This window comes from Chlorocebus sabaeus, chromosome 12 (assembly GCF_047675955.1).
Source record: "Chlorocebus sabaeus isolate Y175 chromosome 12, mChlSab1.0.hap1, whole genome shotgun sequence".
Classification (NCBI taxonomy): Eukaryota; Metazoa; Chordata; class Mammalia; order Primates; family Cercopithecidae; genus Chlorocebus; species Chlorocebus sabaeus.
Window position 1 is genome coordinate 81,976,878 of NC_132915.1, and position 13,585 is coordinate 81,990,462.

A 13,585-nucleotide genomic window follows, 5' to 3' on the forward strand; every position below is an offset into this window, starting at 1 on the left:
GTCTAACAAGCCTCAAACAGAAGAGGCTGCTTTTCTTCCCTTCTGAGCAGCCACAGGAGTGTGAGCCCAGATGTGTATCTGTCATCTTTTCCTCACTCCCATCCCCAACCAACGTGTCCCATGAAAATGAGCCATGAACCCCGCTTTCGACAGTGGGAAACTTGATGACAGATCCAGGTCCCTGATTTGCAAAACAAATTGCTTCTTCTCTTTCTTCCAGCCCATGCGTCTCTCTTTGGGCAAAAGTTAATTGTAACCAACCTCTATCAACCTCCTCGGGTTGACTTCGCTGTTTTTTCTGGAAATTTGTGCTTACCCATTTCTTAGAGCACAGCAAACTTGGGGTGCCCTGAAGGCTGAGATAAGGGCAGGGTGTGAGCAGCACTGGGCCTCTGAGGATGCCACATTCTGGGGACACAATCCCCATCAGAGTGATGATGTCATAATTGGGGTGGGCGAGTTAGGGAAGCTCATTGCCTGTTGCATCCTTCCCAGCACCATCTTGGGACTCTTCCCACTCATTTGCTACTCAGGATCCAGGGTTTTCCCAGGCCAAGACACAGCGGATTGGATGTTCGGCCATACCTACTCCCTTGTGGAGGTACCAATCATAACTAAAGTGTATTGAGCATTGACTTTGTTTAACCAGGCATTGTATCAAACACTTTAACTTTATTAACTCGTTTGATGCTCATAACAATTCTACAAGGCTTGTCACATTATTCTTTTCACCTTTAAAATAAAAAAAAAAAAACAAAAAAACAAAAAAAACAAACAGGCTTAGGAAGGTAATTTGCCCAAAGTTACCTCACCACTAAGTGGTAGAGCAGGAATTCGAACCCAGGAAAAAATGTTCCAAAGCCCCACACCCTTCCCACCATGGCCACATCCCAATTTTTTTTTTTTTTTTTTTTTTTGAGACAGAGTCGCTCTCTGTCATCCAGGCTGGAGTGCAGTGGTGTGATCTCGGCTCACTGCAACCTCCACCTCTCGGGTTCAAGTAATTCTCTTGCCTCGGCCTCCCAAGTAGCTGGGATTACAGGCATGTGCCACCACTCCTGGCTAATGTTTATACTTTTTAGTAGAGACAGGGTTGCCCACCATGTTGCCCAGGCTGGTCTCGAACTCCCGACCTCAGGTGATCCACCCACCTCGGCCTCCCAAAGTGCTGGGATTACAGACGTGAGCCACCGCACCCAGCCGGCCACATCCTCTTATAAAGTGGAGGGGTGGAAGAAGGAGGGAGGTCTCTACAAGGGTTTCCTTTTGGGTCTAACCATTAGTGAGCCCTCTTTAGGGAAGGAAAACCAACATCTGTGCAGAACTTCAGGCAATTCCCAGCTGGTGGGGAACATGTTGATCCCCATTAGAATCTGGCATCTGGCACTTGCAATACCAGGGCACCTGCTCGTGTTCTCAGCCTTTGAGTCAGAAAGAAAACACTCTTCACTGGATCCTCAAAGGAAACCAGTCTCTGGTCCAGCTCCCAGGGGGCTCATGGTCTGGTGGAGGTAATGAACTCCTCTCCCTCACTCCACGTCTCCCTAACTCACACCTCCTTCCTCTGGAAAGACTTCCTTCCAGGCCTTGACTAAAAACGTCCCTGTCCTGAAGAACAACCACTAAGCTACAGACTCAAGGAACAAGTCTAGCCGAGGCAGGAGAGAACAAGCAGGAGAATCGCTTGAACCCGGGAAGCAGAGGTTGCAGTGAGCCGAGATTGCGCCACTGCCCTCCAGCCTGGGCAACAGAGCAAGACTCCATCTCAAAAAAAAAAAAAAGAAGTTTTTTTCTTATGGTAGAGCAAGAGTGGAAAAGATAGTGTATTTTAAAACTCAGCTTTTTTTCATCCTGTTTTAAAATCCTGAGACCTAAACTTTTGTTCCTATGCAGTCAAACCTTTAACCTCCACTTCCTGTGTTCTTTAGCCTTCTTCAATAAAAAAGCTGCTAGCAAATTGCCCCCATGCACTACACACAGGTTTATTTTTTCTATGTAAATTATGTCCTTGTGGTTTGAGATGCCTCATGAAGATGGAACTGACTGACCTCACTGATGGCCTGAATGTGGAGAATGAGAGAAAGGAAGGAATCAGGAATGATACTGAGATTTTTGGCCTGAGCTTATGGATATAAAAAGGATTAATGAAAGGGAGTTTCCAGTAAGCAACTCTCAATTCCACTTCCTGAAAAAGGAGTACCCTATCCAAGAAATTATAAGCGGGAAACTTGGGAAGGATTCCCCACCTCCCTAATATGGAGGAGAGGTCAGGAGGCAGGGGCAGGCTGTGGGACTCCTGGGACCCGCTGTGCTTGTGTCACTTTTTTTTTTTTTTTTTTTTTTTTGAGGGTGGAGTCTGGCTCTGTTGCAGAGGCTGGAGTGCAGTGGCACGATCTTGGCTCACTGCAACCTCCACCTCCCGGGTTCATGTGATTCTCCTGCCTCAATCTCCTGAGTAGCTGGGACTACAGGCACCTGCCACCACACCAAGCTAATTTTTCTTGTATTTTTGGTAGAGATGGGGCTTCACTATGTTGGCCAGGCTGGTCTCAAACTCCTGACCTCAGGTGATCCACTGGCCTTGGCCTCCCAAAGTGTTGGGCTTACAGGCGTGAGCCACCGTGCCCAGCCTTGTGTTGCCTTTTGCTGCTGCAGATCAACAATGGTCAGGAGCAGCTTCCATGGTAGGAAAAGATTCTGCGGTGCAGAGGAGGCAGAGGCCCCTGGAAGGAAGCTGCAAACCACAACACCACGTGCTTTGAGGGGCAGTTAAGCCAAAACTGGCCTTTTGATGTGGTTGTTTCACCAAACGCAAAAAAGAGACCACAAATAATGAAGTTTCCTAATTTGGACTGCTCTTGGTCCAGCTCCTTGCAGTCTGCCATGCCAGTCAGATCACGGGTGTTAAAGGTTTCCTCTTACTAAGGAAATACCTGAAGTACAGGAATAATGCTAATGACAAAAATGCCAGGCACAGAAGAGGTGGTAGGGGAGGTATTTGGGGGCCAGTGGGAACCTTCTATTGGGTTCTATAAGTTAGACCACACAGCTCCCACTTCTGAACACCTGAACATAGGCAGTTTTTAGAAACTAGCATAACTGATGTGAGTTTTACTACGCCGTACTCAGTTTAAAAAATGTCACATTTATTTCTACAAGTAAGAGAAATGTAGTCAGCTGTGGTGGCTCACGCCTGTAACCCCAGCACTTTGGGAAGCCGAGACAGGTGGATCACTTGAAGTCAGGAGTTCAAGACCAGCCTGCCAAACACGGTGAAACCCCATCTCTACTAAAAATACAAAAATTAGCCGGCAGACCCCTGTAATCCTAACGACTCGGGAGGCTGAGGCAAGATAATCGCTTGAACCCGGGAGGTGGAGGTTGCAGTGAGCCAAGATCGTGCCATTGCACTCCAGCCTAGGCGGCAGAGTGAGACGCTGTCTCAAAAAAAAAGAGACGGAAATTTGCACAAAGCCCTCACCCACTTGGTGAGTAGAATATTCCATCGCTGTCATAATTCTGTCTTTTTTTTTTTTTTTTTTTTTAGATGGCGTTTCACTCTTTTTGCTCTGACTGGAGTTTCATTGGCACAATCTTGGCTCACTGACAACCTCCGCCTCCCAGGTTCAAGTGATTCTCCTGCCTCAGCCTGCTGAGTAACTGGGGTTACAGGCATATGCCATCATGCCTGGCTAATTTTTTATATTTTTAGTAGAGACAGGTTTTGCCATGTTGGCCAGGCTGGTCTCAAACTCCTGACCTCAAATGATCAGCTCACCTTGGCCTCCCAAAGTGCTGGGATTACAGGCGTGAGCCACTGCACCTGGCCAATGATGAATCATTAAGCTATAGAAACTCAAGGCCACACAAAACCCACAGGGTCTTATTTTCAGGCCACAGCTGAGGCCTGTTCAGCCTAAGTGGCAAAACCTGTCACGTCTCATATCCTTATTTTTATTTAATTAATTAAATTTTTTTTTTTTTTTTTTGAGACGGAATTTCGCTCACCCAGGCTGGAGTGCAACGGCACGATCTCGGCTCACCGCACCCTCCCCAGTAGCTGGGATTACAGGCATGCGCCACCACGCCGGGCTAATTTTGCGTTTTTTTAGTAGAGACGGGGTTTCTCCATGTTGGTCAGGCTGCTCCGGAACTCCCCACCTCAGGAGATCCACCCACCTTGGCCTCCCAAAGTGCTGGGATTACAGGTGTGAGCCACCGTGCCTGGCCTCATATCCTTATTTTTATCTTTCCTTTTCCATTGCTGCCAGACAATATAGCCTAGAAGATTTTTTGCTTTGGGGAATGTATCATCATATTTTTCTGGCCAAACAATTGGTGATCTGCCCGCCTCGGCCTCCCAAAGTGCTGGGATTATAGGTGTGAGCCAATGCAAATGGCCAGTTTTTAAAATTCTCATACAAAAAAAAAAGTATGTGAGGTGATGGACATGCCAACTAGATTGACTTAATCAGTTCACAATATATACATATATCAAAACTGTACACCATAAATATACACAAGTTTCATTTGTCAACTATACCGTTTAATAAAGCTTTGGGGATGCAGAGAGGGAGAATAGAAAGGAAAAGAAATAAGAGAAATGTTCCTTCCTGCTAAATGTGTTAAATCCTGTTTCCGTAGAAGGAAATGAATTACTTGTATTTCCCTTAAGATTATGAGGGAGTTGTGGATACAGAATGAGCCCACACTTTCTCACTAGTAAATAGGCCTGCAATAAATTATTTCACTTGCTCTAAAATATTTTCCCCAGATTTTGGTAGGAAGTTGGTTTCTGATAACCTCTTTTAGTACTGGCAGTAAATGCTACATTATAAATTAATGTTGATATGAGTTTACAAATAGGTAGGGTATTGGGTACACATTTTAATGCTAAGCTTCAACTGAATGTCTGTGTAATGGATTATTTTTTAAATAGATCTGGAAGTATTTTGGTTTTTTGTTCTGTTTTGTTTTGAGACAGGGTCTCACTGTCACCCAGGCTGGAGTGGGTGACAGAATACTTGCTGCAGCCTCGATTTCTTAGGGTCGGGTGATGCTCCTACTTCAGCCTCTTGGGTAGCTGGGACTACAGGTGTGCACTGCCTCGCCTGGCTCATTTTTTGTAGAGACAGCATTTCGCCATGATGCCCAGGCTGGTCTCAAACTCCTGGGCTCAAGTGATCCACCCGCTTCAACTTTACAAAGTGCTGGAATTACAGGCATGAGCCACCGTGCCCGGCCTGGAAGTATTTTTAAATAGGTTTTTAACCTTACATAAAATGACTTTTATACTTCTGTTAATGTTTCATCTGTGCCTTTGGGTAATTTATTATTTATTATTAATTTCTAATGCCTCAAAGCTAGCTATCACCTGAAAGGTGCCTTGAGGTGAATATACTGTTTCCAAAACTGCATCCGTGAAACTTTTCTATCCTCATACTTCCAATGTTGCCTCTTCTCTGTTCTTCTTGGGTGTAACTTTAATGATTGTGTTATTCATGAAGATTTTAAAATTTCAGCACCTCCAACAGTCCTTGGCTGTGTTCACAGCTTCTAACTTTATAGCTGTAGGTATTTTTGAATGCCAGATGTCTGGCCTGTTTTATGTAAATAAAATTTATTTGTAAGATATTAAGGGTAAATAAATAATAGAACTTTAAAATTTAATCTATTTGTCTTTTAATAGGATAATTTTACCTATTTACATTTATTGTCAAAATTGATTAACTTGACCTCTGGTCTTTACTTTTATGTTTTGAATTTTTTCTTATGCTTTCTGTTTTTCCTTTTGTTTTCTATTTTCTGCTGTTTGGCTTAAAGTTTTATTACTTAGACCTTTAGTAGTGTTGGGAAAATAAATGTTTCTAACTCTATTAGTACTTGGTCTTTATTTCTTTGCATAATGAAAAAAAGGTTTTTAAAAGTTTGGCCAGCCTACCATTTTTTCCCTTCACTGTTCAATATTGGTTACTGAGCAACTAGTATGTGTAAGACACGGAGTACACAATGGTAAAGAAAAGAGACAATCTCTTCCCTCATAAAGCCTACAGTTAGCAGAGAAGACAATGACAGAAAAAGAGTAAAATAGTGCAAGTGTAGGGGTTTTTGTTGTTGTTGTTGTTGTTGTTTGAGACAGAGTTTTGCTCTGTCGCCAGGCTGGAGTGCAGTGGTGCGATTTTGGCTCACTGCAACCTCTGACTCCCGGGTTCAAGCAATTCTACTGCCTCAGCCTCCTGAGTAGCTGAGATTACAAGCACGTGCCACCACGCCCGGCTAATTTTTGTATTTTTAGTAGAGACGGGGTTTCACTGTGTTGGCCAGGATGGTCTCGATCTCCTGACCTCGTGATCTGCCCCCTGCGGCTTCCCAAAGTGCTGGGATTACAGGCGTGAGCCACCGCGCCCAGCCGTAAGTATAGGTTTTACACTCAGGTTATTTTTGTACACATTTGGCATACTATCAATGTCTTTTGTTTGTTTGTTTCCCCTGGAGAAGGAGTCTCGCTCTGTTCCCAGGCTGGGGTGCAGTGGCACAATTGCGATCTTGGCTCTCTGCAACCTCCGCCTCTCAGGTTCAAGGGATTCTCCTGCTTCAACCTCCCAAATAGCTGGGATTAAAGGCACGTGCCAGGATGCCCGGCTAATTTTTGTATTTTCAGTAGAGATGGGGTTTCACCATGTGGCCAGGCTGGTCTCGACCTCCTGACCTCAGGTGGATCTGCCTGCCTCGGCCTCCCAAAGTGCTGGAATTACATGCGTGAGCCACTGTGCCTGGCCCATACTATCAACTTCAAGGATAATCTTTGATTTTTGCAGTCACTTTAGAACTACGTTTCCAGTTATTGTATATAATAAGTAAGTGAGTTTCAGTGCTGCCATGATGTTCCCATTCCTGAGTTCTTTCTCTGGTTCACCTAGGCTTTTATATGTCTTTCAGGGAGCTGGGTAAAGGCATTCTTCGATGGGCCTTTCAAGAGCCAGATAGCAGGGCAGAACCCCTTATTACTATGCAAAACTGACACATTCATGATTTACCACCAACAGGAGAACATGATACATGGAACAAGGTTGTGGTTTAAAATATGAAACTTTTGCAAGGTTAGAGGCAGCACTACTAAGTTTTAAAAGAGACATGTTTCTAAGACTGATTAGAGGTGTTTTTTAATGTAGCTCTGCAAAAAACTCTAGGGAAAATTATAGAGTGGCTGAATAAGGATGATTTCTGCATTCCCACATTTCTGGATATAAATATTACTATTACTGACAGGTGTTATGAAAATTCCATCTTGATTTCTAATATCAACCAATTGAAAACTAGAAAAGACTTCACACCTCCCCCCACCAAATTAAAATACTATTGCAAATTATTTATAAAATACAACTTATAAATATTACTAGAATACTGTCATTTAATAATGCTTTTATTACAAAACAAAGAATAACAAAAATGTTTAACATTTCATGACAAGGATTTAAACAAAATTCATCCTAAAAAAACCAAGAAGATTAAGATGATAAAGATGAAAGTAAAAGCTTACTAATTAGGAAACAAAAATGGATAGAACAGATAAATCAACTCAAGAGCTGTTTCTTTGGGAAAACAAAAACCAATTAAAGAGATAAATCTCTGGCAAACCTAACTATTAAATAAATAAAGCAATGGAAATAACTATATTTATCCTGAGTTTCAAAAGAATTTAGTTACTGACATGAAGATTTAGAAAATGTTAACAAGTACCATAGACTGCTTGATATGAAAATCTCTAATACACAGCTCTCCATTTCTACCAAGATCTCTACTAACCCAATACACTTCAAAGCTTTACTTCTCACTGTAGCGGCCCTAAAGCAAAAAAATTATCTTACAACAAGGCCATATGTCAACTCTTCAGATGTGGCAGGGCTGTTTGACCCCTTTCTCCACCTAAAAATGCAAAAAGTTCAGGTTATACTGCAAACCTCAGAATACATGCCCTCTCCTTTCAAGTAATATAAGCCTGTCTCTTTTCAAGCTAAACCACGGTCCCATACTCAGTCCTGTAAGAAACCTAGGTGAAAAATAAGCTTAGAGAATGTGGAGAATAGAGGGCAGAGAACCCAGGGTTTGACCTCGGAAAATACTAAACTAAGGACTTTGTTATAAGAGAAAGCAAATGGGGGAGTGGGTTGGGTCGGGAGGGGATGACAAATATTTCATGTAAAAAGTTAAACAACTTTGTACCAGGCGAATCAGTTAAACTTCTGATCAAGTCCTGTCACATCTAAGTTTTGGTTGTATAACTTCTGATTTTATCTTTTCTGTAAATTGGAGATGATCACCACTTCTCTCAGAGAAATGTTAGGAGGAAATAAGGTAACGTATGTGGAAGTGTTTTGCAAAGAGCAAGGCTTGATATGATGGTAGTGCACGGAGAGAGGGGCTCACCGCTCATTTGGGGATGAAATAGGCCAACACCTGCCTCATATCTGTTCTAGAGCAGTCATGACTTCAGCGTCCCAATGCAACAGTCATTCCTTGTCTCTCCAGATAAACCTGGAACTACCAGTGTATTATTTAGAAAATACAACTTATAAATACTAATGGAATACCATCATTTGATAATACTTTTATTACTAAACAAATAATAACAAAAATGATTAACATTTAATGACAGGGATTTAAACAAAATTCACCCTAAAAAAATCAAGAAGATCAGGTCAGATGCATTGGCTCATGCCTGTAATCCAAGCACTTTGGGAGGTCGAGGCAGGTGGATCACTTGAGGCCAGGAGTTTGAGACTAGCCCGGCCAACATGGCAAAACCCCGTCTCTACTAAAAATTAGCCGGGCGAGGTGGCGGGCGCCCGTAGTCCCAACTACTCAGGAGACTGAGGCAGGAGAATGGCATGAACCCGGGAGGCGGAGCTTGCAGTGAGCTGAGATCGCGCCACCGCACTCCAGCGCGGACGACAGAGCAAGACTCCGTATCTTAAAAAAAAAAAAAAAAAAAAAAAAAAAAAAAAAAAACTTAGCTGGGCATGGTAGCACACACCTGTAATCCCAACTACTCAGGAGGCTGAGGCACAAGAATCACCTGAACTTGGGAGGCAGAGTTTGCAGTGAGTTGAGAGCTTTCCACTGCACTCCAGGCTGGGAGATAGAGTGATACTCTGTCGCTAAAAATAAGAATAATAATAATAAATATCCCAAGAAGCTCAAAATAATAAAAATAAAAGTGAAAGCCACGGTGTGGCTGAAGTCCAGTTGTCCCAGCCAAGGTGGGAGCATATAATAACTCCAGAGCCCAGTAATCTCTCAAGGATGCAATAAAGACAACACAAGACCCTGTCTCCTCAGACATCCAGATTTCTGGACAACTGAGACCTTTGGGCAAGCTGGTCTACAAAGCTTGAGTTGGGGTATAGATGGATAACTGTGAAACAAATATGTGAAAACTATGAAATAAATATGTGAAAACCTAATCAGGATGTAAGACTTATATAGGGAAGCTTAGAACAACAACAACAACAAAAAAGACTTTATTGCTAAAAAAATGATAATGATAATTTGACCCTCCAACAAGTCAGAATCTTTTTGCTGGTGGAGGGTCTTGCCTCAGTGTTGATGGCTGCTGACTGATCAGGGTGGTGGTTGCTGAAGGCTGGGGTGCCTGTGTCAATCTCTTAAAATAAAACGATAATGAAGATTGCTGCATTGATTGACTCTTCCTTTGGCTAAAGATTTTTCTGTAGCATGCCATGCTGTCTGATAGCCTTGTATCCATAGTAGAACTCCTTCGAAAATTGGAGTCAATCCCCTCAAACCCTGCCACTGCTTTATCAGCTAAGGTTATGGAATATTCTAAATCCTTTGTTTCTATTTCAACAATGTTTCTAGCATCTTCTTCAGGAGTATATGTCATCTCAACAAACCACTTTCTTTGCTTATCCATAAGAAGCAACACCTCATCTGTTCAAGTTTTATCATGAGATTGCAGCAATTCAATCACATCTTCAGGCTCCACTTCTAATTCTAGTTCTCTTGCTATTGCCACCACATCTGCAGTGACTTAAACCCCTCAAAGTCATTCACAAGGTTTGGAATCAACTTCTTTCAAACTCTTGTTAATGTTGATATTTTGACCTCCTCCCATAAACCGCAGATATTCTTCCTAAAAGCATCTAGAATAGTGAATCCTTTCAATATTTTCAATATTGAGAGTTTCAATTTGTTATACTTTACCCAGATCCATCAGAGAAATCACTGTCTATTACAGATCTAGCCTTATGAAATGTATTTCTTAAATAAGACTAGAAAGTAGAAATGACTTCTTGATCCATGGGCTGCAGAATAGATATTGTGATAGCAGGCATAAAAACAACCTTAATTTCCATGTACATCTCCATTATAGCTCTTGGGTGACCAAGTACATTGTCAATGAGTAGTAATATTTTGAAAGGAATCTTTTCTTCTCAGCAGTAGATCTCAACAGTGGGCTTAAAATATTCAGTGAACCATGCTATAAGTAGATGTGCTGTCATTCAGGCTTTGTTGTTCCATTTATAGAGCACAGGCAGAGTAGATTTAGTGTAATTTTTTTTTTTTTTAAGACGGAGTCTCACTCTGTTGCCCAGGCTGGAGTGCAGTGGCGCGATCTCGGGTCACTGCAACCTCCACCTCCCGGGTTCAAGCAAATTCTCCTGCCTCAGCCTCCCGAGTAGCTGGGACTACACGCACACACCGCCATGCCTGGCTGATTTTTTTTGTATTTTAGTAGAGACGTGGTTTCACCGTGTTGCCCAGGATGGTCTCGAACTCCTGAGCTCAGGCAATCATCCCACCTTGGCCTCCCAAAGTGCTGGGATTACAGGCGTGAGATTTAGCATAATTCTTAAGGGCCCTAGGATTTTGGGAATGGTAAATGAACATTGGTTTCAACTTAAAGTTACCAGCTGCATTTGACCCTAAAAAGACAGTCGACCTGTCCTTTGAAGCTTTGAAGGAAGACATTAACTTCTAACTATCAAAGTCCTAGATGGCATCTTCTTCTACTAGAAGGCTATTTCATTTACACTGAAAATCTGTTGTTTAGTGTAGCCACCTTCATCAATTATCTTAACTAAATCTTCTGGATAACTTGTAGCTTCTACATCAAAACTTGCTACTTCATTTTGTACTTTTATGTTACAGAGATGCCTTCTTTCCTTAAACCTCATGAACCAACCTTTGCTGGCTTCAAACTTTCCTTCTGCAGCTTCCTCACTTCTCTCTTCCTTCATAGAAGTGAAAAGAGTTAGGGCCTTGCTCTGGATTAAGCTTTGGCTTCAGAGAACGTTGTGGCTGCTTTGATTTTGTACCTAGACCACTAAAACTTTTTCCGTATCAGCAATAAGGCTGTTTTGCTTTCCGATCATTTGTATGTTCACTGGAGTAGCTCTCTTAATTTCTTTCAAGAACTCTTCCTTTGCATTCATAACTTGGCTGTTTGGCACGAGAAGTCTAGCTTTGAAAGCTTATCTTGGCTTTCATCTGGCTTCCTCACTAAGCTTAATCATTTCTAGTTTTTGAGTTAAAGTGAGAAACATGTGACTCTTCCTTTCACTTGAACACTTAGAGGTCATTGTAGGGTTATTCATTGACCTGATTTCAATATTATTGTGTGTCAGGGAATAGAGAGGCTCAAGGAGAGGAAGCCAGATAAGGAACAGCAGTCAGTGGAGCAGTCAGAACACACGCAGCATTTTTCAATTGAGTTTGTTGTCTTCGCGGGTGCAGGGGCTTATGCCTGTAATCCCAGCGGTTTGGGAGGCCGAGGCAGGTGGATCGTTTGAGGCCAGAAGTTTGAGACCAGCCTGGCCAACATGGCAAAACCCTGTCTCTACTAAAAATACAAAAATTAGCCGTGTATGGTGGCGTGCACCTGTAGTCCCGGCTACTCGGGAGGCTGAGGCAGGAAAATCACCTGAACCCGGAAAGCAAGATTACAGTGAGCCGATATTATGCCACTGCACTCCAGCCTCACCGTAATGATGGAAAAGTTTAAAATATTACATGAGTTATCAAAAACTGTTAAGAAAAAGGCACTAAGAGATTTGCTTTGTGCAGGGTTGCTACAAACCTCCAATTTGGAAAAAATGCAATATCTGTGAAGTACAATAAAGTGAAGTGTAACAAAACAAGGTGTGCCTGTATGTAGATGAATATTCATATAATATTGGCATGCGAAAAACCTTTAGAGGCCGGGTGTGGTGGCTCATGCCTGTAATCCCAGCACTTTGGGACGCCGAGGGGGGTGGATCACCTGAGGTCAGGAGTCCAAGACCAGCCTGGCCAACATGGTGAAACTCCGTCTCTACTAAAAATGGAAAAATCAGCCTGGCGTGGTGGCCAGTGCCTGTAATCTCAGCTACTCAGGAGGCTAAGGCAGGAAAATTGCTTGAACCTAGGAGGCAGAAGTTGCAGTGAGCCAAGATCCCGCCACTGCACTCCAGTCTGGGTGACAGAGCAAGACTCCCAACTCAAAAAAAAAAAAGAAAGAAAGAAAAGCCCTTGAAAGCATAGCATAAAAATCAGAAACTACAAAGGAAAATACTAATAAGACTAAAGGTTACATAAAAGTAAATACTCCTGTAAAGCAGCAACAATAAAAACAATAACAAAGAATAAATAAAAGACAATCATAAAACTGGAAAAATAGTGACTGCATAACTATTTTTCAAATACCAAATATATTTTGAAAATATATATTTCTTTTTACATTTTTATATTTCTTACAAATTAAAAATGAAAAAATTAAAATTCCAACAGAAAAGTTGACAAAGGACCAAAACAGATATTTTTTTTAAATTTTTTTTAATTTAAATTTTTATTTCAATAGTTTTTGGGATACAGGTGGTTTGGGGTAACATAGATAAGTTCTTTAGTGGTGATTTTTGAGACTGTAGCATACCCATCACCCAAGCATTGCACAATGTACCCAATATGTAGTCTTTTAACCTCCACTCCCCATTCGACCTTCACCCCCAGTCCCGAAAGTTCATTGTATCATTCTTACGAAAATATGGAACTCTTCACAAATTTGCATGTCATCCTTACACAGGAGTCATGGTAATTTTCTCTGTGTTGTTCTAATTTTTGTATATGTGCTGCCAAAGCCAGCATCAAAACACACATTTTACAAATGAAATTACACAAATAGCCATGAATTTGGGTTGAAGAAAGATTCGTTTCACAACAATCAAACAAATGCCAATTAAAACAAAGGGGTGTCATTTTGTTTACTAGATTGACAAACATACAAAATAATTACAATTTCTAATGTTGTTGGTCATATAAGAAAATTACTGTAATTCTTCAAAAATGACAATGTAAATTGACACACATTTTCTAAAATAATTTGGTTATATAAATTAAGAGTCTTCCAAATTGCATTTACTTTGCCCAGCGATGTGACTTTCAGGAATTTATCTGTCCTAAAAAAGAAGTAGAAGTTTTAAATAATAGAGAAAAATATTAAACCCCCTAAATGGCAAAAATAAGAAATAGGTTAAAGAAACAATAGTACATATATACAGTATTATATTGTTAATAATAAATAATATTT

At 41.5% G+C, this 13,585-nt stretch overlaps 1 non-coding gene across 1 annotated transcript; it reads right to left on the reverse strand.

Annotated features, from left to right (window-relative positions):
* Nucleotides 1-13,036: 13,036 nt before the first annotated feature.
* On the reverse strand, nt 13,037-13,143 carry LOC119619251 (U6 spliceosomal RNA). The gene has a single exon (XR_005235657.1). It is a non-coding gene; the product is annotated as a U6 spliceosomal RNA (small nuclear RNA).
* Between the last annotated feature and the right edge of the window lie 442 nt (nt 13,144-13,585).